The sequence below is a fragment of the Phyllobates terribilis genome, unplaced genomic scaffold (assembly GCF_046119375.1).
Source record: "Phyllobates terribilis strain yellow unplaced genomic scaffold, ASM4611937v1 Scaffold_5__5_contigs__length_657084704, whole genome shotgun sequence".
In the NCBI taxonomy this organism is placed as follows: Eukaryota; Metazoa; Chordata; class Amphibia; order Anura; family Dendrobatidae; genus Phyllobates; species Phyllobates terribilis.
In genome coordinates, this window is record NW_027362765.1 from 44,823,765 (window position 1) to 44,848,221 (window position 24,457).

The window sequence follows — 24,457 nt, forward strand, 5'->3', positions numbered from 1 at the left end:
GGCCGGCACAGTGCACACTGACTGTAAGGCTGAGTTCACACGATGCGTTTATCATGCGTTTCCGCGGCGTTTTTGCAGTTGCGTAAACGCCGCGGAAACGCATGAAAAACGCATGGTAGAAGGGCAGCAATGTTCCCCAATGGAAATCCGCATGTGCTGTGCCCATGATGCGGATTTTTCCGCAGCGTAAATGCTGCGGTCAAAAATCCGCAGCATGTCAATTAATTTTGCGGAAACGCTGCTCTTTTGCCGCCATTGACTTGCATTAGACCGCATGGAATCCGCATCACTGTATATGTTGATGCGCTTTTCATGCGGTCTAATGTGCGGATGGTACCCGGGTGTGGATGAGAGGACTCTCATCCAGACCCAGGTACCAAAAGAATAAAATAAAAAAATATATATATTCTCACCTTCTGACGGCCCGCGCTGCGTCCTGCCGGCTTCCCGGGCACTTCGCGTTTGAATGAAGAAGGACCTTCGCTGACGTCAGAGTCATGTGACGGGTCACGTGACGCTGACGTCGGAAGGTCCTAAAGTCTTCACTGCCGGCAGCCGGGACCGATGAAGCAGGACACCGGGGGCCATCAGAGGGTAAAGTATAGATTTATTTTTTATTTTTTGACATCACACACTATATAAATCCATGCCGGTTGCATGGATTTATATAGTGTGAAGTTGACAAGCACTTTCCAAGTGATGCTAAAATCGCTTGGGAAGCGCTTGTCAACCCGCATGCGGAAATGAAAGTGAAGACCGCTTCATTTCCGCATGTCCCTGGCAGGAAACCGCATGTACAATCCGCATGCGTTTTTTCCTGCCAGAGAGATGCAGAAACGCTCAGGAAAAAATCCTGAGCATTTCTGCATCGTGTGCACATACCCTTACAAACTCTCAGCATCATTGAGAGGAGACAGTCTCAGCAGACACAAACTGTGAGAAGCCCTGCTATTTAATAAACATATACAGTTATTTGAAAATTGTACAAGATTTGGAATTATTCACCTTATTAATTTTCCAAACATATTTACTGAATATTTAACTTCTAAAACTTGCATCATAAACAACAAAATCTATTAAAGGTCTTGCGGAAAGTGGTGAAGCCTGTGTGTTGTATACAACAATGCGTAGCAGGCTTTACCACCTTCCGCACAACCTCTAGTAATTGAAATGTTGAGGGGCCCCACTATGAAGTTTTGCCGCGGGGCCCCGAAGTTTATAGTTACGGCACTGGAAGGAGGCACTATCTCCGGGAATGGAGGGGTTAATGCCCCCTGTATACATGAGCACATCCAGCGTTATATTACTGTACATATACACATTGCAGAACTGAGGAAGGGGGCACTATCTCCGGGAATGGAGGGGTTAATGTCCCCTGTATACATGAGCACATCCAGCGTTATATTACTGTACATATACACATGGCAGAACTGGGGGGAGGGGGGCACTATCTCCAGGAATGGAGGGGTTAATGTCCCCTGCATACATGAGCACATCCAGCATTATATTACTGTACATATACACATGGCAGAACTGGGGGGAGGGGGCACTATCTCCGGGAATGGAGGGGTTAATGATCCCTGTATACATGAGCACATCCAGAGTTATATTACTGTACATATACACATGGCAGAACTGGGGGAAGGGGGCACTATCTCCGGGAATGGAGGGGTTAATGTCCCCTGTATACATGAGCACAACCAGCGTTATATTACTGTACATATACACATGGCAGAACTGGGGGAGGGGGCACTATCTCCGGGAATGGAGGGGTTAATGTCCCCTGTATACATGAGCACATCCAGCGTTATATTACTGTACATATACACATGGCAGAACTGGGGAAGGGGGCACTATCTCCGGGAATGAAGGGGTTAATGCCCCCTGTATACATGAGCACAACCAGCGTTATATTACTGTACATATACACATGGCAGAACTGGGGAAGGGGGCACTATCTCCGGGAATGGAGGGGTTAATGCTCCCTGTATACATGAGCACAACCAGCGTTATATTACTGTACATATACACATGGCAGAACTGGGGAAGGGGGCACTATCTCCGGGAATGGAGGGGTTAATGCCCCCTGTATACATGAGCACAATCAGCGTTATATTACTGTACATATACACATGGCAGAACTGGGGAAGGGGGCACTATCTCCGGGAAAGGAAGGGTTAATGTCCCCAGTATACATGAGCACATCCAGCGTTATATTAATGTACATATACACATGGCAGAACTGGGGGAAGGGGGCACTATCTCCGGGAATGGAGAGGTTAATGTCCCCTGTATACATGAGCACATCCAGCGTTATATTACTGTACATATACACATGGCAGAACTGGGGGAAGGGGGGCACTATCTCCGGGAATGGAGAGGTTAATGTCCCCTGTATACATGAGCACATCCAGCGTTATATTACTGTACATATACACATGGCAGAACTGGGGGAAGGGGGCACTATCTCCGGGAATGGAGGGCTTAATGCCCCCTGTATACATGAGAACACCTAGCGTTATATTACTGTACATATACACATGGCAGAACTGGGGGAAGGGGGCACTATCTCCAGGAATGGAGGGGTTAATGCCCCCTGTATACATGAGAACATCCAGCGTTATATTACTGTACATATACACATGGCAGAACTGGGGGGAGGGGGCACTATCTCCGGGAATGGAGGGGTTAATGCCCCCTGTATACATGAGAACATCCAGCGTTATATTACTGTACATATACACATGGCAGAACTGGGGGAAGGGGGCACTATCTCCGGGAATGGAGGGGTTAATGCCCCCTGTATACATGAGCACATCCAGCGTTATATTACTGTACATATACACATTGCAGAACTGAGGAAGGGGGCACTATCTCCGGGAATGGAGGGGTTAATGTCCCCTGTATACATGAGCACATCCAGCGTTATATTACTGTACATATACACATGGCAGAACTGGGGGGAGGGGGGCACTATCTCCAGGAATGGAGGGGTTAATGTCCCCTGCATACATGAGCACATCCAGCATTATATTACTGTACATATACACATGGCAGAACTGGGGGGAGGGGGCACTATCTCCGGGAATGGAGGGGTTAATGATCCCTGTATACATGAGCACATCCAGAGTTATATTACTGTACATATACACATGGCAGAACTGGGGGAAGGGGGCACTATCTCCGGGAATGGAGGGGTTAATGTCCCCTGTATACATGAGCACAACCAGCGTTATATTACTGTACATATACACATGGCAGAACTGGGGGAGGGGGCACTATCTCCGGGAATGGAGGGGTTAATGTCCCCTGTATACATGAGCACATCCAGCGTTATATTACTGTACATATACACATGGCAGAACTGGGGAAGGGGGCACTATCTCCGGGAATGAAGGGGTTAATGCCCCCTGTATACATGAGCACAACCAGCGTTATATTACTGTACATATACACATGGCAGAACTGGGGAAGGGGGCACTATCTCCGGGAATGGAGGGGTTAATGCTCCCTGTATACATGAGCACAACCAGCGTTATATTACTGTACATATACACATGGCAGAACTGGGGAAGGGGGCACTATCTCCGGGAATGGAGGGGTTAATGCCCCCTGTATACATGAGCACAATCAGCGTTATATTACTGTACATATACACATGGCAGAACTGGGGAAGGGGGCACTATCTCCGGGAAAGGAAGGGTTAATGTCCCCAGTATACATGAGCACATCCAGCGTTATATTAATGTACATATACACATGGCAGAACTGGGGGAAGGGGGCACTATCTCCGGGAATGGAGAGGTTAATGTCCCCTGTATACATGAGCACATCCAGCGTTATATTACTGTACATATACACATGGCAGAACTGGGGGAAGGGGGGCACTATCTCCGGGAATGGAGAGGTTAATGTCCCCTGTATACATGAGCACATCCAGCGTTATATTACTGTACATATACACATGGCAGAACTGGGGGAAGGGGGCACTATCTCCGGGAATGGAGGGCTTAATGCCCCCTGTATACATGAGAACACCTAGCGTTATATTACTGTACATATACACATGGCAGAACTGGGGGAAGGGGGCACTATCTCCAGGAATGGAGGGGTTAATGCCCCCTGTATACATGAGAACATCCAGCGTTATATTACTGTACATATACACATGGCAGAACTGGGGGGAGGGGGCACTATCTCCGGGAATGGAGGGGTTAATGCCCCCTGTATACATGAGAACATCCAGCGTTATATTACTGTACATATACACATGGCAGAACTGGGGGAAGGGGGCACTATCTCCGGGAATGGAGGGGTTAATGCCCCCTGTATACATGATCACATCCAGCGTTATATTACTGTACATATACACATGGCAGAACTGGGGGGAGGGGGGCACTATCTCCGGGAATGGAGGGGTTAATGTCCCCTGTACACATGAGCACATCCAGCGTTATATTACTGTACATATACACATGGCAGAACTGGGGGAAGGGGGGTACTATCTCCGGGAATGGAGGGGTTAATGTCCCCTGTATACATGATCACATCCAGCGTTATATTACTGTACATATACACATGGCAGAACTGGGGGAAGGGGGCACTATCTCCGGGAATGGAGAGGTTAATGTCCTCAGTATACATGAGCACATCCAGCGTTATATTACTGTACATATACACATGGCAGAACTGGGGGAGGGGGCACTATCTCCGGGAATGGAGGGGTTAATGTCCCCTGTATACATGAGTACATCCAGCGTTATATTACTGTACATATACACATGGCAGAACTGGGGGAAGGGGGCACTATCTCCAGGAATGGAGGGGTTAATGCCCCCTGTATACATGAGAACATCCAGCGTTATATTACTGTACATATACACATGGCAGAACTGGGGGGAGGGGGCACTATCTCCGGGAATGGAGGGGTTAATGCCCCCTGTATACATGAGAACATCCAGCGTTATATTACTGTACATATAAACATGGCAGAACTGGGGGAAGGGGGCACTATCTCCGGGAATGGAGGGGTTAATGCCCCCTGTATACATGATCACATCTAGCGTTATATTACTGTACATATACACATGGCAGAACTGGGGGGAGGGGGGCACTATCTCCGGGAATGGAGGGGTTAATGTCCCCTGTACACATGAGCACATCCAGCGTTATATTACTGTACATATACACATGGCAGAACTGGGGGAAGGGGGGTACTATCTCCGGGAATGGAGGGGTTAATGTCCCCTGTATACATGATCACATCCAGCGTTATATTACTGTACATATACACATGGCAGAACTGGGGGAAGGGGGCACTATCTCCGGGAATGGAGAGGTTAATGTCCTCAGTATACATGAGCACATCCAGCGTTATATTACTGTACATATACACATGGCAGAACTGGGGGAGGGGGCACTATCTCCGGGAATGGAGGGGTTAATGTCCCCTGTATACATGAGTACATCCAGCGTTATATTACTGTACATATACACATGGCAGAACTGGGGGAAGGGGCACTATCTCCGGGAATGGAGGGGTTAATGCCCCCTGTATACATGAGTACATCCAGCGTTATATTACTGTACATATACACATTGCAGAACTGGGGGAAGGGGGCACTATCTCCGGGAATGGAGGGGTTAATGCCCCCTGTATACATGAGCACATCCAGCGTTATATTACTGTACATATACACATGGCACAACTGGGGGAAGGGGGCAATATCTCCAGGAATGGAGGGGTTAATGCCCCCTGTATACATGAGCACATCCAGCGTTATATTACTGTACATATACACATGGCAGAACTGGGGGAAGGGGGCACTATCTCCGGGAATGGAGGGGTTAATGCCCCCTGTATACATGAGCACATCCAGCGTTATATTACTGTACATATACACATGGCAGAACTGGGGGAAGGGGGGCACTATCTCCGGGAATGGAGGGGTTAATGTCCCCTGTATACATGACCACATCCAGCGTTATATTACTGTACATATGCACATGGCAGAACTGGGGGAAGGGGACACTATCTCCAGGAATGGAGGGGTTAATGTCCCCTGTATACATGAGCACATCCAGCATTATATTACTGTACATATACACATTGCAGAACTGGGGGAAGGGGGCGCTATCTCCAGGAATGGAGGGGTTAATGCCCCCTGTATACATGAGCACATCCAGCGTTATATTACTGTATATATACACATGGCAGAACTGGGGGGAGGGGGCACTATCTCCGGGAATGGAGGGGTTAATGCCCCCTGTATACATGAGCACATCCAGCATTATATTACTGTACATATACACATGGCAGAACTGGGGGAAGGGGGCACTATCTCCGGGAATGGAGGGGTTAATGTCCCCTGTATACATGAGCACATCCAGTGTTATATTACTGTACATATACACATGGCAGAACTGGGGGAAGGGGGCACTATCTCCGGGAATGGAGGGGTTAATGCCCCCTGTATACATGAGCACATCCAGCGTTATATTACTGTACATATACACATGGCAGAACTGGGGGAGGGGGGCACTGTCTGCGGGAATGGAGGGGTTAATGTCCCCTGTATACATGAGCACATCCAGCGTTATATTACTGTACATATACACATGGCAGAACTGGGGGAAGGGGGCACTATCTCCGGGATTGGAGGGGTTAATGCCCCCTGTATACATGAGCACATCCAGCGTTATATTACTGTACATATACACATGGCAGAACTGGGAGAAGGGGGCACTATCTCCGGGAATGGAAGGGTTAATGCCCCCTGTATACATGAGCACATCCAGCGTTATATTACTGTACATATACACATGGCAGTACTGGGGGAAGGGGGCACTATCTCCGGGAATGGAGGGGTTAATGCCCCCTATATACATGAGCACATCCAGCATTATATTACTGTACATATACACATGGCAGAACTGGGGGAAGGGGGCACTATCTCCGGGAATGGAGGGGTTAATGCCCCCTGTATACATGCGCACATCCAGCGTTATATTACTGTACATATACACATGGCAGAACTGGGGGAAGGGGGGCACTATCTCCGGGAATGGAGGGGTTAATGTCCCCTGTATACATGAGCACATCCAGCGTTATATTACTGTACATATACACATGGCAGAACTGGGGGGAGGGGGCCACTATCTCCAGGAATGGAGGGGTTAATGTCCCCTGTATACATGAGCACATCCAGCGTTATATTACTGTACATATACACATGGCAGAACTGGGGGAAGGGGGCACTATCTCCGGGAATGGAGGGGTTAATGCCCCCTGTATACATGAGCACATCCAGCGTTATATTACTGTACATATACACATGGCAGAACTGGGGGAAGGGGGCACTATCTCTGGGAATGGAGGGGTTAATGTCCCCTGTATACATGAGCACATCCAGCGTTATATTACTGTACATATACACATGGCAGAACTGGGGGGAGGGGGCCACTATCTCCAGGAATGGAGGGGTTAATGTCCCCTGTATACATGAGCACATCCAGCGTTATATTACTGTACATATACACATGGCAGAACTGGGGGGAGGGGGGCACTATCTCCGGGAATGGAGGGGTTAATGTCCCCTGTATACATGAGCACATCCAGCGTTATATTACTGCACATATACACATGGCAGAACTGGGGGAGGGGGGCACTATCTCCAGGAATGGAGGGGTTAATGTCCCCTGTATACATGAGCACATCCAGCGTTATATTACTGTACATATACACATGGCAGAACTGGGGGGAGGGGGCCACTATCTCCAGGAATGGAGGGGTTAATGTCCCCTGTATACATGAGCACATCCAGCGTTATATTACTGCACATATACACATGGCAGAACTGGGGGAAGGGGGCACTATCTCTGGGAATGGAGGGGTTAATGTCCCCTGTATACATGAGCACATCCAGCGTTATATTACTGTACATATACACATGGCAGAACTGGGGGAGGGGGGCACTATCTCCAGGAATGGAGGGGTTAATGCCCCCTGTATACATGAGCACATCCAGCGTTATATTACTGTACATATACACACGGCAGAACTGGGGGGAGGGGGCCACTATCTCCAGGAATGGAGGGGTTAATGTCCCCTGTATACATGAGCACATCCAGCGTTATATTACTGCACATATACACATGGCAGAACTGGGGGAAGGGGGCACTATCTCCAGGAATGGAGGGGTTAATGTCCCCTGTATACATGAACACATCCAGCGTTATATTACTGTACATATACACATGGCAGGACTGGGGGAGGGGGCACTATCTCCAGGAATGGAGGGGTTAATGCCCCCTGCGCCCAGTAATGGGGTCTACACATACCTCCACCTGCAGAGCCGCCACCACATATATGGCTGTTCTGTGCGCACAGGACCTGTGATGAGGTCACAGGAGGGGAGGAGTCAGGGGTCACATGATCAGGGGCCTCAGTGGATGCAGGACTCTGCTGTGCTGGTTGTCATGGTGCTGGATGAGGTGAAGGTTATGTGTGGGGTCAGGAGGGGTTTACAGGGTGGATGTAGCAGAGCCGCGTGTGTACGAGGTGTACGGAGCGGAGCCGCGTGTGTACGAGGTGTATGGAGCGGAGCCGCGTGTGTACGAGGTGTACGGAGCGGAGCCGCGCGTGTACGAGGTGTACGGAGCGGAGCCGCGCGTGTACGAGGTGTACGGAGCGGAGCCGCGCGTATACGAGGTGTACGGAGCGGAGCCGCGCGTGTACGAGGTGTACGGAGCGGAGCCGCGCGTGTACGAGGTGTACGGAGCGGAGCCGCGCGTGTACGAGGTGTACGGAGCGGAGCCGCGCGTGTACGAGGTGTACGGAGCGGAGCCGCGCGTGTACGAAGTGTACGGAGCGGAGCCGCGCGTGTACGAAGTGTACGGAGCGGAGCCGCGCGTGTACGAGGTGTACGGAGCGGAGCCGCGCGTGAACGAGGTGTACGGAGCGGAGCCGCGCGTGTACGAGGTGTACGGAGCGGAGCCGGGCGTGTACGAGGTGTACGGAGCGGAGCCGCGCGTGTACGAGGTGCACGGAGCGGAGCCGCGCGTGTACGAGGTGCACGGAGCGGAGCCGCGCGTGTACGAGGTGTACGGAGCGGAGCCGCGCGTGTACGAGGTGTACGGAGCGGAGCCGCGCGTGTACGAGGTGTACGGAGCGGAGCCGCGCGTGTACAACGTGTACGGAGCGGAGCCGCGCGTGTGCGAGGTGTACGGAGCGGAGCCGCGCGTGTGCGAGGTGTACGGAGAGGAGCCGCGCGTGTGCGAGGTGTACGGAGCGGAGCCGCGCGTGTACGACGTGTGCGAAGCGGAGCCGCGCGTGTACGACGTGTGCGAAGCGGAGCCGCGCGTGTACGACGTGTGCGAAGCGGAGCCGCATGTGTAAAGGTGAGCGGAGCCGCGTGTGCACGACGTGTACGGAGCGGAGCCGCGCGTGTACGAGGTGTACGGAGCGGAGCCGCGCGTGTACGAGGTGTACGGAGCGGAGCCGCGCGTGTACGAGGTGTACGGAGCGGAGCCGCGCGTGTACGAGGTGTACGGAGCGGAGCCGCGCGTGTTCGAGGTGTACGGAGCGGAGCCGCGCGTGTACGAGGTGTACGGAGCGGAGCCGCGCGTGTACGAGGTGTACGGAGCGGAGCCGCGCGTGTACGACGTGTACGGAGAGGAGCCGTGCGTGTAAGAGGTGTACGGCGCGGAGCCGCGCGTGTGCGAGGTGTACGGAGCGGAGCCGCGTGTGTACGAGGTGTACGGAGCGAAGCCGCGTGTGTCTACGACATGTGTGGAGAGGAGCCGCGTGTGTACGAGGTGTACGGAGCGGAGCCACGCGTGTACGAGGTGTACGGAGCGGAGCCGCGCGTGTACGAGGTGTACGGAGCGGAGCCGCTCGTGTACGAGGTGTACGGAGCGGAGCCGTGTGTGTACAACGTGTGCGAAGCGGAGCCGTGTGTGTACGACGTGTGCGAAGCGGAGCCGTGTGTGTACAACGTGTGCGAAGCGGAGCCGCATGTGTAAGAGGTGAGCGGAGCCGCGCGTGCACGACGTGTGCGGAGCGGAGTCCCGTGTGTACGAGGTGTACGGAGCGGAGCCGCGTGTGGCTACGACATGTGCGGAGAGGAGCCGCGTGTGTACGAGGTGTACGGAGCTGAGCCGTGTGTGTACGAGGTGTACGGGCGGAGCCGCGTGTGTAAGAGGTGAGCGGAGCGGAGCCGCGCGTGCTGTGCAGAGTCGCGTGTGGAAGAGGTTAGCGGAGCCACACGTGCATGAGGTTTGTGGAGCGGAGCCGCGCTTGTTGGTGTACGAAGCAGAAATGTGCTGGTTTAATGTATATATGTGAGTGTTTTATCCCCTTCCCGTGCTTTCATTTTTTCCCCTTTTTATAATTCCGTGCATGTCGCGATTTTATAGATTGTTATTTGTGAGATTACTTATTGTTTTGAATGACATCTTATTTTTATTACTGATAATATTTGGGGGAACATACATATCGTACAATGCTTTGATCTCCTTTTTATTGCATTTTCTGGCGGAAGGTGCAGGGACCCAAAAATGACAATTTGATTTCTTTTGCTTTATAACGTTTACTGTATGAGGTTATTTTAACCTCATTTTCATTTTATGGATGTGGAAATACCAAATATACTTATTTTTAATTTGGAAGGGAAAGGGGTATTCAAACGTTGGTTTTGTATTTTTTTCATACTTTCCTTAAACTTTTCTTTTTTTTTCAATTTTTACGCTAACGTTTAGAGTTTCTAGGACACTTGATAATGATTTTTTTTGTGATTATTTTTTCTATAGTATTACAGTATATAGTAAGATTTCCATATGTCCTATGAAGCCTTCAGATGGTCACAGGCTGCCATGTCAACCCATAAGTAACCCATGTACATGGAGTGGTGCTGGTAGTGAGGGGAAAATGGGAATTGGATCAACTGTGCCAGTGAATCGCTCCATTTAAATGCTGCTGTCAAAGATTAACAGCGGCGTTTAAATGTAGGTGCTGGCTGGATTACAAAATTGGCACCTGACTTATGTGGAGCAGGCTCAGCTCCTGAGCACGTTCCATACACCTGAATCCCACATAGGACTTAGAATTATTACCCATGCCATGATGGTGTTAAAAAGGGAACCGTTCACTTTTGAGAGAAACACCAAAAATAACAGAAGATGAAATTATAATATCTTTCTCAAATACAGTGGTGGTTAAAAGTCTGAACTAGTGATGAGCGAGCATGCTCGTTACTCGAGATTTACGAGCATGGTCGGGTGTTTTCCGAGTATGTTCAGCGTGCTCGGTGTTATGTTTGAATCACTCCCGTGTGCATGATTTGCGAGCGACTGTTTGACAGCTTTATTACATGTGAAAAATGCCTAAGAAACAGACATTCCTCACATGTAATAAAGCTGTCAAACAGTCGCAAATCATGCACACGGGAGTGATTCAAACATAACACCGAGCACGCTGTAAATACTTGGCGAGCACTTGTTCATGCTCGCCGAAAGGGTTAACAGAACATACTCACTCATCACTACTGTGAACCCTTCTGAATTTTTCATATTTCTACATAAATTGGACCTAAAACTACATGGGCTTTTTACACAAGTTTTGAAACTGGACAAAGTTTGCAAAATGAAACAAATGAGCCAAATAATAATTTCCATATATACTCGAGTATAAGCCGACCCGAATATAAGCCGAGGCACCTAGTTTTACCACAAAAAGCTGGGAAAACTTATTGACTCAAGTATAAGCCTAGGGTGAGAAATGCAGCAGCTACTGGTAAATTTCCCCATCCTGGTAAGTATTGTCTACTCATCCCAAATCCTGGTATGCAAGGCCCCATCATCCCCAATCCTGGTATGCATGGCATCCCTCATCCCCAATCCTGGTATGCATGGCATCCCTCATCCCCAATCCTGGTATACATGGCCCCCTCATCCCCAATCCTGTTATGCATGGCTCCCCTCAACCCAATCCTGGTATGCATGACCTCATCATTCCCAATCCTGGTATGCATAGACTCATCATCCTCAATCCTAGTATGTATGGCACCCCTCATTCCCAATCCTGGTATGTATGGCACCCCTCATTCCCAATCCTGGTATGTATAGCACCCCTCATTCCCAATCCTGGTAATGTATGGCACCCCTCATTCCCAATCCTGGTAATGTATGGCACCCCTCATTCCCAATCCTGGTATGCATGGCACCCCTCATTCCCAATCCTGGTATGCATGGCACCCCTCATTCCCAATCCTGATATGCATGGCCCCCCTCATCCCCAATCCTCGTATGCATGGCCCACCTTATCCCCAATCCTGGTATGCATGGCCCCCCTTATCCCCAATCCTGATATGCATGGCCCCCTCATCCCCAATCCTGGTATGTATGGCACCCCTCACCCCCAATCCTGGTATGCATGGCCCCCCTCATCCCCAATCCTGGTATGCATGGCCCCCTCATCCCAAACCTAGTATGTATGGTCCCCCATCACTGCACACATTAAAAAAAATAAACAACATACTCGCCTTCCTCCCCTGTACTCCAGCGCTGCTCCTGTTCTACCGTCACTGCCATGCGCTGTCAGACGCCGAGGTGAGCTGCGGGGATATTCACTCCTCTCCACGCCAGGACTATGTGCGTGTAGAAGAGTGAATTTCCCTGTTCTTTAATGACGTGTGCAGTGTCAGCAGCGCCGCAGCTACCGCTGCGGCTCAGCTGTCTCTTATACCCGCTACTAAAGAGAATGCATATTCACCCTTCTCCACGACCATGGGCGTGGAGGATGTATATACAGTACATTCTCTTTATTAGTGGGCACAGAGGATCACTGAGCTGCAGCGGGAGCTGCGGCACTGCTGACATTGTGCACACGCCATTAAAGAAATGAATATTCACCCCTCTCCACTCCCATCTGCTTGGAGAAGGGTGAATATTAATTTCCCTTTAGTAGCTGGCACATGTGGTAGCTGCAGCAGCTGGCCACTGCGTGTGCCCCGCTCCTCCGCCACTGCAAACCCCCCACTATCCACCACTGGACTATGTATATACTGAGTATAAGCCGAGGGGGGCTTTTTCAGCCTAAAAAATGGGCTGAAAAAGTGGGCTTACAATCGAGTATATACGGTACTTACCAGTAATTTGATTTTCCGGAACCCACGGTAGCACCACAGAGAGAGGATCCGCCCCAAGGACAAGAAGCCTACAGATTGAAAAGGCAGAGCCTCGCCTCCCACTTCAATGGTTTATAAAGAAGCACACACACATATTACATGATAAATTGTGTGTATATATTACATATACACAGAGTGGAGGAGATAAGTATTTGATCCCTTGCTGTTTTTGTAAGTTTGCCCACTGACAGACATGAACAGTCTAGAATTTTAAGGGTAGGTTGATTTTAACATTGAGAGATAGAATATCCCCAAAAAAAACAAAACAAGAAACACATTGTATAAATTAGATAAATTTATTTGCATTTTGCAGTGAGAAATAAGTATTTGATCCCCTACAAAACATTATGAGTTCTGGGTTACACGCTCCTAATCAACTCGTTACCTGCATTGAAAACAGCTGTCTTACATAGTCACCTGTATAAAAGACTCCTGTCCACAGACTCAATTAATCAGTCAGACTCTAACCTCTACAACATGGGCAAGACCAAAGAGCTTTCTAGGAATGTCAGGGACAAGATCATATACCTGCACAAAGCTGGAATGGGCTACAAAACCATAAGTAAGATGCTGGGTGACAAGGAGACAACTGTTGGTGCAATAGTAAGAAAATGGAAGAAATATAAAATGACTGTCAATCGACATTGATCTGAGGCACCATGCAAAATATCACCTGATGGGGTATCATGAGGAAGGTGAGAGATCATTGCTGTCTCCTCTTGGTTAGGTGAACAATGTTGTTTGTTACTATGCTAATTACATATTATACTAAGTCAGCTGAAAGTTTATTTACAATAGCCCCTGTGATGCCAACTATGTAAATTGATTAGCTCAAACAATGAGACCTGGTGAGCCATGCACCTTTACCTCGTACCTGTGACTGATGACCTTACACAGATGTAAATATAAACAGGGATGTCTGTAGTACTGCAAGCAGAATCAAGGATCATCAGAAAGACTTTACAAGGAGAATGAGAGACATCCTTCAGGAAAGCAAATAGATAGCATGGCATCCAAAGAGACACAGATTTGGATTTTACATGATTCTAGCCTACGGGTATTAGCCCAGACTGGAAAGATTCGGATCTGCGCCATTGACCATCAGAGAGACCACGGATACTTTTGGGGAGACCAGGGTGGGACGAGGAAGTCACCTGGCCCAATGGATATGTTGTTTGGGGTTGCCAGGAGGGACCCACCGGTCGCCTGGAACCCATGTAGACATTCAGAGAAGCCAGATTGGAACCCGCCGGTTATCTGGCCCCATGGAAACTCTCAGAAAGGCCAGGGTTGGACCCTCGAGTCTCCTGGCCTTGTACCTCGATGGACTGCTAGCTTCCTAAGCTTGCCGCTACCTTCTCTCTGTGGGGGCCTGCCAGAAGCAGGGGGCCACTGGTTGAGGTAGTCATTCCTGGAAGTCCCAAAGTGCAGCTGTTCTATCCCAGGCGGGCGGAGAAGGAAGGGTGAGACTGTAATGTGCCATCTTGGGTATTTGCTGGGACTGTTCTATGTGCTTATTCTCTGCTTTATTCCACCACAAAGTATTGCTATGCTGTTTTACCCTCACCCTGTGTTGTCTGAGTAGTGTTACGCCCACAGAAGACCCTGGGTCTTCACACCCACACTCCTATGGACTGTGCGATCGTTTATCTTTTGTTTTTCCGTTATGCCAGAAAAGCCATGCTTATTTTGTTGAACCTGCAGAGTTTTATGCTGTGCAATAAACCAGCAGAGGAAACAGTGTCCCAGTCTACTTCTGGAAGCAGCCGAGTGAGTCATCTTGCCACAGTTGATGAGAGAGTACATGTAAGATTCCAGGAACACGTGTATCTGCCACAGAGAACGGTGGATGTCCTGGGTAAAGACCGCCAGCCAGCCAAAGAAGCCCGGCAGCATGGAGGAGCTCATTAAGCACCTGGTGCAGAGCCAGCAGCACATGCAGCAGCAGCACCGAGAGCAGCAACAGCAGGTGTAACTAGTAGCAGGGGAGGTCCCCACCAGAGAAACCGCCCCTCCTCCAACTCCAGATGATATCTCATACGTACAGAAGGCGGTAAGGTGAGCTATGCAAAAGAAGACCCCAGGGGATGATGTTGACGTATTTTTGACTGTGTTCGAAAGGGTAGCAGAGCGGGAAAAGCTGCCGCTGGAGCAGTGGGCAGAGGTCTTGGCTTCCTATTTGACGGGTGAACCCTAAAAGGCTTATTATGACTTGGCCCTGCAGGATGCACAGGAATATTCCAAGTTAAAAACTCAGATATTGGCACACTCTGGAGTGACTATGTCTGTTAGTGCTCAAAGGGTCCACCACTGGGCGTATGCTGGCGACAAACCCCCTCGATCACAGATGTTTGACTTGTTACTACTAGTCCAAAAATGGTTGCAGCCAGAGTCTTCCACTCCTGCCCAAATGGTCAAGAGCATGTGGTGATGGACAGATTCATCCACTCCCTTCCCAGGCCGGTGCAGACCTGGGTTGCCCAGGGTGATCCTCGGAAAGTGGACGACCTGGTAGGCCTAATAGAGTGGTACCAGGTTGTCGAGAAATCCCACGGGAAACTGAAAATCGTCACTTCCCCGTACTGGAATACCCAAAGGGAGGGGAGTTCACAACGTAAGGGATTTAGAGTCACAAACTTGGGTCGTCCAAATTCCGCTGAGGGCTATGCAAAGACTGTTGTTAAGGACATGGTCTGTTGGTGTTGTCATAATCCTGGACACATAGCCGCTCGGTGCCATATCTCCCCTGAATCAATGGACTGCAGCTTAGGCCGGCGTTGTTCCTATTATGCCTATCCGGCCTGTAGCATGGATGGCCAACCTGGTGAGGAACCGCGGCATGTGCCGTGTCCATCAATGGGGTGATGGTGCTTGGACTATTGGACTCAGGGAGTCTGGTGACCCTAATCAGTGCCACCCTTCCCCACCAGCTGATCCCTGCCAAAACTGTAGGTGTACATTGCATACATGGGGACTACCCGGTGGCGAGAGTGACAGTGGGAACAGACAGTGGTGCCCAATCCCACGAGGCCGGGGTGGTCAAGGACCTGATACATCCCATCATACTGGGGTGCGATTTTCCTTTTTTCTGGGACTTGTGGGGAAAGGGGACCGGACTGAGTCACGTGAACCTGGCGTCCCTAAGGAAATACCCCGGTCGACATCTGAAGTGGACGAGTTCCCACTGTGTGTCCTTGCCGGAGACGATGATGAGGCTGTGACTGAGGAGGCCGGCCTCCCTGTGTTAGAAAGTGAAAGAACTTTGGGTCTGCTCAAGTTTGGGACTTGACCTTGAAGGTGGCGTGGGACAATGTTACTGTCTGTAATGGGGTTGCTCAGGAGCCGGGGGCAGACACCAGGTACCCACACTTTTCAGTTCAGGGGGAGCTATTATACCGGGTGACCAAATTAAAAGGTGAAGAGATAGTGGAACAGTTGTTAGTCCCAGGGCCATACCGACGGAGGGTATTATATATGGCCCACTCACATGTTCTTGGGGGACACCTGGGGGTTGAGAAAACCCAGGAAAGGATAACGAGGAGATTCTATTGGCCAGGATGTTACCGAAAGATCCTAAACTATTGTAGGTCCTGCCCCAACCCTGCCAGATAACCGCGCCCTCCTCCCACTTCCATAGTCCCTTAGTTCCACTACCAGTGATAGAGGTTCCCTTTGAGAAGATTGCCATGGACCTCGTGGGTCCCTTAGTTAAATCGGCCAGGGGCCACCAATACATCCTGGTGGTCATGGATTATGCGGCCCGGTACCCCGAAGCGATACCCTTAAGGAGCTCGTCCAGTAAGAGCATAGCCCGGGAGCTGGTCCATATTTTTGCTCGGACCGGTCTGCCAAAAGAGATTTTGACAGACCAGGGAACTCCCTTCATGAGCAAAATGATGAAGGAGCTATGTAGAGTCCTTCAGATTGCCCAGATACGGACATCAGTTCACCATCCACAGACGGACGGCCTGGTGGAACGCTTTAACAAAACCTTAAAAGCGATGCTCAGTAAGGTCGTTGAAAAGGATGGGCGAGACTGGGACTACCTACTTCCATTTCTACTTTTCTCCATCAGAGAAGTCCCTCAGCCTCCACTGGCTTCTCTCCGTTCAAGTTCCTATATGGCCGACATCCAAGAGGTCTCCTAGACATCGCTAAGGAAACCTGGGAGGCCGAGGTCACCTCCCCACCGGAGCATCATTGAACATGTCGCCCAGTTGCAGGAGAGAATGGTGAAAGTGATGCCCATTGTAGCGCCGGCGTCCCTGCCCTCTGCTAGGCAGGGACGCTGTTCCCCTCACCTCTCTGCTCCGTGCCCGGCGTCCTCCTCCCGCTCTGCTGGCAGCGCGCGCTCCTTCCCGGCCACTGTGCTTAGGGCGCGCGTGCTCTCCCTCCCTCTTAAAGGGGCCGCGCGCGCCGTCCTAAGGAGTCCCCGGCCAATGGCCGGAGGACTTCACCATATATAAGGCACCTCCTCCAAAATGGAGGTGCCCGAGCAATGTTGTTGCACTGTTCACTACTCTGCTTCAGCCCTCAGGTCCCGTTGCCAGTTACCTGCCAGATACCTGCCAGATTCCTGCCAGCTTGCTGTCTTATTCCTGCCTGATATTCTGCTACCTGCCTGCTAGCCTGAGGTCCGACGGTCTGCCTTACAACTCCTGTCAGTCTGTCTAAGGACCAGCTTGCCCGCTCACCTGGGAGCGCACATCAGCTACCTGCCTGCTTGCCTGAGGTCCGACGGTCTGCCTTCCAACTCCTGTCAGTCTGTCTATGAACCAGCTTGCCCGCTCACCCGGGAGCGCACATCTGCTACCTGCCTGCTAGCCTACCTGGAGGCTCCGCTGTCACGTGCTGTGACCACCTGCCTGTCCAGTGACTCCTGCCCGCTCACCTGGGAGCGCTCATCTGCTGCCTGTCTGCTAGCCTACCTGGAGGCTCTGCCGTCACGTGCTGTGACCACCCGCCTGTCCAGAGACTTCTGCCCGCTCACCTGGGAGCGCTCATCTGCCGCCTGTCTGTTGGTCTTCCTGGAGGCTCCACCGTCACATGCTGTGACCACCCGTTTATCCAGAGACTCTCGCCTGCTCACCTGGGAGCTCACGTCTACCATCAGCCGCCACAGGTCGTACCAACCCTTTACCCAGAGACTGCCCCGGTCACTTGCCGTGACCATCTGCCCGTTCATCCAGAGACTGCCCCGGTCACTTGCCGTGACCATCTGCCCGTTCATCCAGAGACTGCCCCGGTCACTTGCCGTGACCTCCTGCCCGTTCTTCCAGAGACTGTCCCGGTCACCTGCTGTGACTGACTGCCTGCCTGGTCGCCACCCGCTCCCTTACAAGGACCGCCCCCTTGTATAGTAGCTCAGAGGTTCCGCCTCCCAGACCCGTTACAGTTTGCTCGGGCCATGGAACCCGGTGGCACCCAAGCTCTCTCGCTCTCGGACCTGTGTCATGAACTGTCCCGTCAGAGGTCCCAACAGGAGTCCATCCTGGGTCACCTGCGGAATGTCAATTCTCGCCTGGACACTCTGACTGCTCCGCCAGCAACCTCCGCCAGTGCCATGACTCGCAATCCGGCAGCTCCGCTGCCCACTAATACCATGGTATCCTAACCCGGACCCCGGCTTTCTGCACCTCCTCGCTTCGGAGGCGACTCCGCCCAGGCTCGGGGCTTCATAAATCAGTGCACCCTGCACTTTGAACTATTGTCCCACCAGTTTAACTCCGACCGGGCCAAAATTGCCTTCATCATGTCCCATCTCACCGGGGAGGCCCTGGCCTGGCTAAATCCTCTATGGGAGAGAGGAGACCCCCTGGTGTCCGACTTGCCTGCCTTTCTCACGGCTTTCCGGAAAGTCTTCGACGAACCCGGACGGAAGACCTCATCCGCATCATCACTGCTACGCCTCCGTCGGGGAAGTCTCACCGTGGGCCAATATGCCATACGGTTCCGTACCCTTGCCTCGGAGCTGGCCTGGGATAACGACGCTCTGGTATCCGTCTTCTGGGAGGGTCTGTCCGGCCGTATTAAAGATGAACTTGCCGGTCGGGACATTCCTACCACTCTCGATGACCTAATAACTCTTGCCACCCGGATTGACCTACGGTTCCAGGAGCGTGCCAAAGAGGTCACCCGTGAGAGGAGGTTTCCACGTCTAGCTCCTACTTTTCAGAAACCCGTCACTCCCTCCATCTCTCCCCAGGTACACTCTCCTGAGCCTATGCAGGTCGACCAGACCAAGATGGTCAAAACCCGTCAGGACTTACGCCGTGCCGAGGGGAGCTGCTTCTACTGTGGCAGTAAGGAGCACCGGATCCGTGCCTGCCCGGAGAGGTCGGGAAACGCCTGTGTCTAGGTTCACTCAGAGAGGTCGACCTAGACAAGAATAAATCCTCTCCATCTCTGCTGCTGTCAGTCTCAATCGTCTGCGGGGAGAACCGTTATTTCGAACTAGCCCAACTTGACTCTGGAGCAGCCGGGAATCTTATTTCACAGTCCCTGGTAGAGAAATACCGCATCCCCACCAAACCTCTGGCTGTACCCTTGTCTGTTGCTGCTGTGGATGGGGGTCTCTTACCACGCCCCATCCAACTCATCACCGAATCCATTACTCTGCAGGTGGGAATGCTGCATTCTGAGAGTATCTCCTTTCATGTTCTGCCTGGACTCTCTCACGCCCTCTTGCTAGGTCTACCTTGGCTCCAGAGACATGCACCCGTGCTTGACTGGCAGACCGGAGAGGTCCTTCGCTGGGGACAGGACTGCCATAAGACCTGTCTGGTTCCCGTCCATCCCGTCCGTCCTTCTCCTACCCCAGCTAATCTACCTGGACTTCCGATTCCTTATTGGTCTTATGCTGAGGTCTTTAATAAAAAGGAGGCAGAGACACTACCCCCTCATAGACCATACGACTGCCCTATCGACCTGTTACCCGGTACTACTCCTCCCCGTGGGCGTATTTATCCATTATCCGCTGCTGAGACCCGGTCGATGTCCGAATATATTGAGGAGAATCTGGCCAGGGGATTCATCCGGAAATCTACCTCCCCGGCGGGAGCAGGCTTCTTTTTCGTCAAAAAGAAGGACGGCTCTCTCCGTCCCTGTATAGACTATAGAGGCCTTAACCAGATCACGGTGAAGAATAAGTACCCCCTTCCGCTCATTCCGGAGTTATTTGATCGTCTGAGGGGGGCTAGAATCTTCACCAAACTGGACCTCCGTGGGGCGTACAACCTGGTTCGTATCCGTCAGGGGGATGAATGGAAGACGGCATTCAACACCCGGGACGGCCACTATGAATATCTGGTAATGCCCTTTGGTCTCTGTAACGCTCCTGCCGTCTTTCAAGAGTTGGTCAATGACATCTTCCGGGACCTTCTCTACTCCTGCTTAGTGGTGTACCTGGACGACATCTTGGTCTTCTCTCCGGATCTCCAGACTCACCGGAGGGACGTTCGTCAGGTCCTGCTCAGGCTCAGGCAGAATCACCTCTTCGCTAAATACGAGAAGTGCCTCTTTGAGCAGACCTCGCTTCTGTTTTTGGGCTACATTATTTCTCAGACCGGCCTACGAATGGATCCAGAGAAACTGTCTGCCATCGAGAAATGGCCTCGACCAGAGGGGTTGAAGGCCATTCAGCGGTTCCTGGGCTTCGCCAACTACTACCGCCTCTTCATACCACACTTCTCTTCCCGGACTGCCCCAATTTCCGCGCTCACCCGTAAGGGTACTAATCCCAAAGAGTGGCCGCCCGAAGCAGAGGAGGCCTTTCTTTCCTTAAAACAGGCCTTCTCTTCCGCCCCGGTGCTGCATCGCCCGGACGGCAACAAGCAGTTCTTCCTGGAAGTTGACGCCTCCTCCTCTGGAGCCGGAGCGGTACTTACTCAAAAATCATCTTCCGGGAGGATGGTAACTTGCGGCTTCTTCTCTAAACTCTTCTCCTCCTCAGAGCGCAATTATTCCATAGGAGACCGAGAGTTATTGGCCATCAAACTGGCATTGGAGGAGTGGCGTTACCTGCTCAAGGGGGCTCTTCACCCGGTAATAATTTACACTGACCACAAGAACTTGGCTTACCTCCAGCATGCCCAGAGACTTAACCCGCGCCAAGCCCGGTGGTCCTTGTTTTTTGCTCGCTTTGATTTTGTTCTTCATTTTCGCCCGGCTGACAAAAACGTCAAGGCGGACGCCTTGTCTCGATCCTTTCTGGTGTCTGATCTCGAGGAAGATCCGAAACACATCATCGATCCCGCCAGAGTAATGCAGGTGGCTCCCGTGAGTCTAAATCGTCTCCCTCCCGGAAAGACGTTCGTATCAGTACCTGATCGGGAGAAGATCCTTCACTGGGGTCACTCGTCTAAACTGGCTGGCCATGCCGGTCAGAAAAAGACCCTCCAGCTTATTACCCGGCACTACTGGTGGCCTACCCTGCACAAGGACGTAATAGACTTTGTTTCTGCCTGTGTGTCCTGCGCCCGCAACAAGGTTCCGAGACATCTGCCAGCCGGTCGCCTCCTTCCGCTTTCTGTACCTGCTGCCCCCTGGCAGCATATAGCAATGGACTTTATAACTGACCTCCCAGTCTCTGCCGGTTGTACGGTCATTTGGGTGGTCGCTGACCGCTTCTCCAAGATGGCTCATTTCGTTCCCCTGCCAGGCCTCCCGTCTGCACCCGAGCTAGCTAAAGACTTTATTCGTCACAATTTTCGTCTTCATGGCCTGCCCCTCCACATCGTGTCGGATCGTGGGGTACAGTTCACCTCACGCTTCTGGAGAGCCACTTGTAAACTGCTAGACGTCACCCTGGACTTCTCTTCCGCTTACCACCCACAGTCCAATGGTCAAGTGGAGCGGATCAATCAGAACCTGACCAGTTACCTCCGGCACTTCGTTAATGCCCATCATTCAGACTGGGTGGATCTCCTACCATGGGCCGAGTTCTCTTATAACAATCACGAGAGCGAATCCTCCTCCAAATCCCCGTTTTTTGTAGTCTTCGGTCAGCATCCTCGGATTCCTTTTCCTGTCTCCACCTCTGTGGACAACCCGGCTGCGGAATCTCTCGTTAGCAAATTTTCCTCCATTTGGGAGAGTACCCGATCCGCACTCCTTCAGTCGTCCGAACGGATGGAAAGACACGCTGACAAAAAACGCCTGGATCCTCCACAATTTCGTCCTGGAGATAAAGTCTGGCTCTCATCTAAATATGTCCGACTCAAGATACCTTCTTACAAGTTAGGGCCTCGGTTCATCGGTCCTCTGGAGGTCATCAGTCAGATCAACCCGGTGGCCTATAAATTGAAACTCCCGGCCAACTTACGGATCCCTAACTCCTTCCATGTATCTCTCCTCAAACCTGTGGTACTTAACTCTTTTTCCAAGTCTACAGGTACGCCTCCTGCTCCGGTTTCTGCTGAGGACGAGTTTGAGGTAGAGAACATTCTTGCCACCAAAAGGGTAAGAGGAAAGACCTTTTTTCTAGTAGATTGGAAGGGGTTTGGTCCTGAGGAGAGAACGTGGGAGCCCCGGGAGAACATCCATGCCCCTCTTATCCTTGCTAAATTTCTGTCTGGCCTAAAAAAGGGGGGGCCTAAAGGGGGGGGGGGGGTACTGTAGCGCCGGCGTCCCTGCCCTCTGCTAGGCAGGGACGCTGTTCCCCTCACCTCTCTGCTCCGTGCCCGGCGTCCTCCTCCCGCTCTGCTGGCAGCGCGCGCTCCTTCCCGGCCACTGTGCTTAGGGCGCGCGCGCTCTCCCTCCCTCTTAAAGGGGCCGCGCGCGCCGTCCTAAGGAGTCCCCGGCCAATGGCCGGAGGACTTCACCATATATAAGGCACCTCCTCCAAAATGGAGGTGCCCGAGCAATGTTGTTGCACTGTTCACTACTATGCTTCAGCCCTCAGGTCCCGTTGCCAGTTACCTGCCAGTTACCTGCCAGATACCTGCCAGATTCCTGCCAGCTTGCTGTCTTATTCCTGCCTGATATTCTGCTACCTGCCTGCTAGCCTGAGGTCCGACGGTCTGCCTTACAACTCCTGTCAGTCTGTCTAAGGACCAGCTTGCCCGCTCACCTGGGAGCGCACATCAGCTACCTGCCTGCTTGCCTGAGGTCCGACGGTCTGCCTTCCAACTCCTGTCAGTCTGTCTATGGACCAGCTTGCCCGCTCACCCGGGAGCGCACATCTGCTACCTGCCTGCTAGCCTACCTGGAGGCTCCGCCGTCACGTGCTGTGACCACCTGCCTGTCCAGTGACTCCTGCCCGCTCACCTGGGAGCGCTCATCTGCTGCCTGTCTGCTAGCCTACCTGGAGGCTCTGCCGTCACGTGCTGTGACCACCCGCCTGTCCAGAGACTTCTGCCCGCTCACCTGGGAGCGCTCATCTGCCGCCTGTCTGTTGGTCTTCCTGGAGGCTCCGCCGTCACATGCTGTGACCACCCATTTATCCAGAGACTCTCACCTGGGAGCTCACGTCTACCATCAGCCGCCACAGGTCGTAACAACCCTTTACCCAGAGACTGCCCCGGTCACTTGCCGTGACCATCTGCCCGTTCATCCAGAGACTGCCCCGGTCACTTGCCGTGACCATCTGCCCGTTCATCCAGAGACTGCCCCGGTCACTTGCCATGACCTCCTGCCCGTTCTTCCAGAGACTGCCCGGTCACCTGCTGTGACTGCCTGCCTGGTCGCCACCCGCTCCCTTACAAGGACCGCCCCCTTGTATAGTAGCTCAGAGGTTCCGCCTCCCAGACCCGTTACACCCATCATGAAGGAACATCTCCAGGCGCAGGAAGCCCAGGCAAGGGTGTATAACCGGTTGGCAAGGCTGAGACAGTTCCAGCCTGGGGATCGTGTTCCGGTTCTCATTCCCACCGTCAAAAGTAAGTTCCTGGCCAAGTGGCAAGGCCTGTATGAGGTAGTGGAGAAACTTGGTGAAGTGAACTACAGAGTCCACCAGCCTGGCCGAAGAAAGTCGCATCAGGTGTACCATGTGAACCTTCTTCAGCTGTGGCGAGATCGGGAACCCATGGGAGCTCCTTGCCTGGGAGCCACTCCCGAAGGCCAGGTGGCAGATGTCACAATAGCAGAGACTATCACCAGCCCAGAAGCAACAGTGTCAAGAACTGCTACAGTGGAATCGTGACCTGTTCTCAGAGTTGCCGAGGCGTACACAGGTGGTAGAGCATTACATCCTAACAGAGCCGCACATAAGGGTGAACCTAAATCCCTACAGGATTCATAAAGCACGCAGAGAGGTGATCTTAATTGATCAGGTC

General features: G+C 51.9%; 1 protein-coding gene across 2 annotated transcripts in view; it reads right to left on the reverse strand.

Moving 5' to 3' along the window:
• Positions 1 to 24,457, reverse strand: part of LOC141271883 (uncharacterized) — a 235,008-nt gene that overhangs the window by 14,432 nt on the left and 196,119 nt on the right. The window contains exon 1 of one of the 2 annotated variants that reach the window (XM_073682091.1): positions 8,341 to 8,409. The exons of the other annotated variant lie outside the window; for it this stretch is intronic. The gene's annotated coding sequence lies outside the window, so the exon portion shown is untranslated. Of the gene's footprint in view, positions 1 to 8,340; positions 8,410 to 24,457 lie in introns of those variants that run through there. 2 annotated transcript variants of the gene reach the window in all.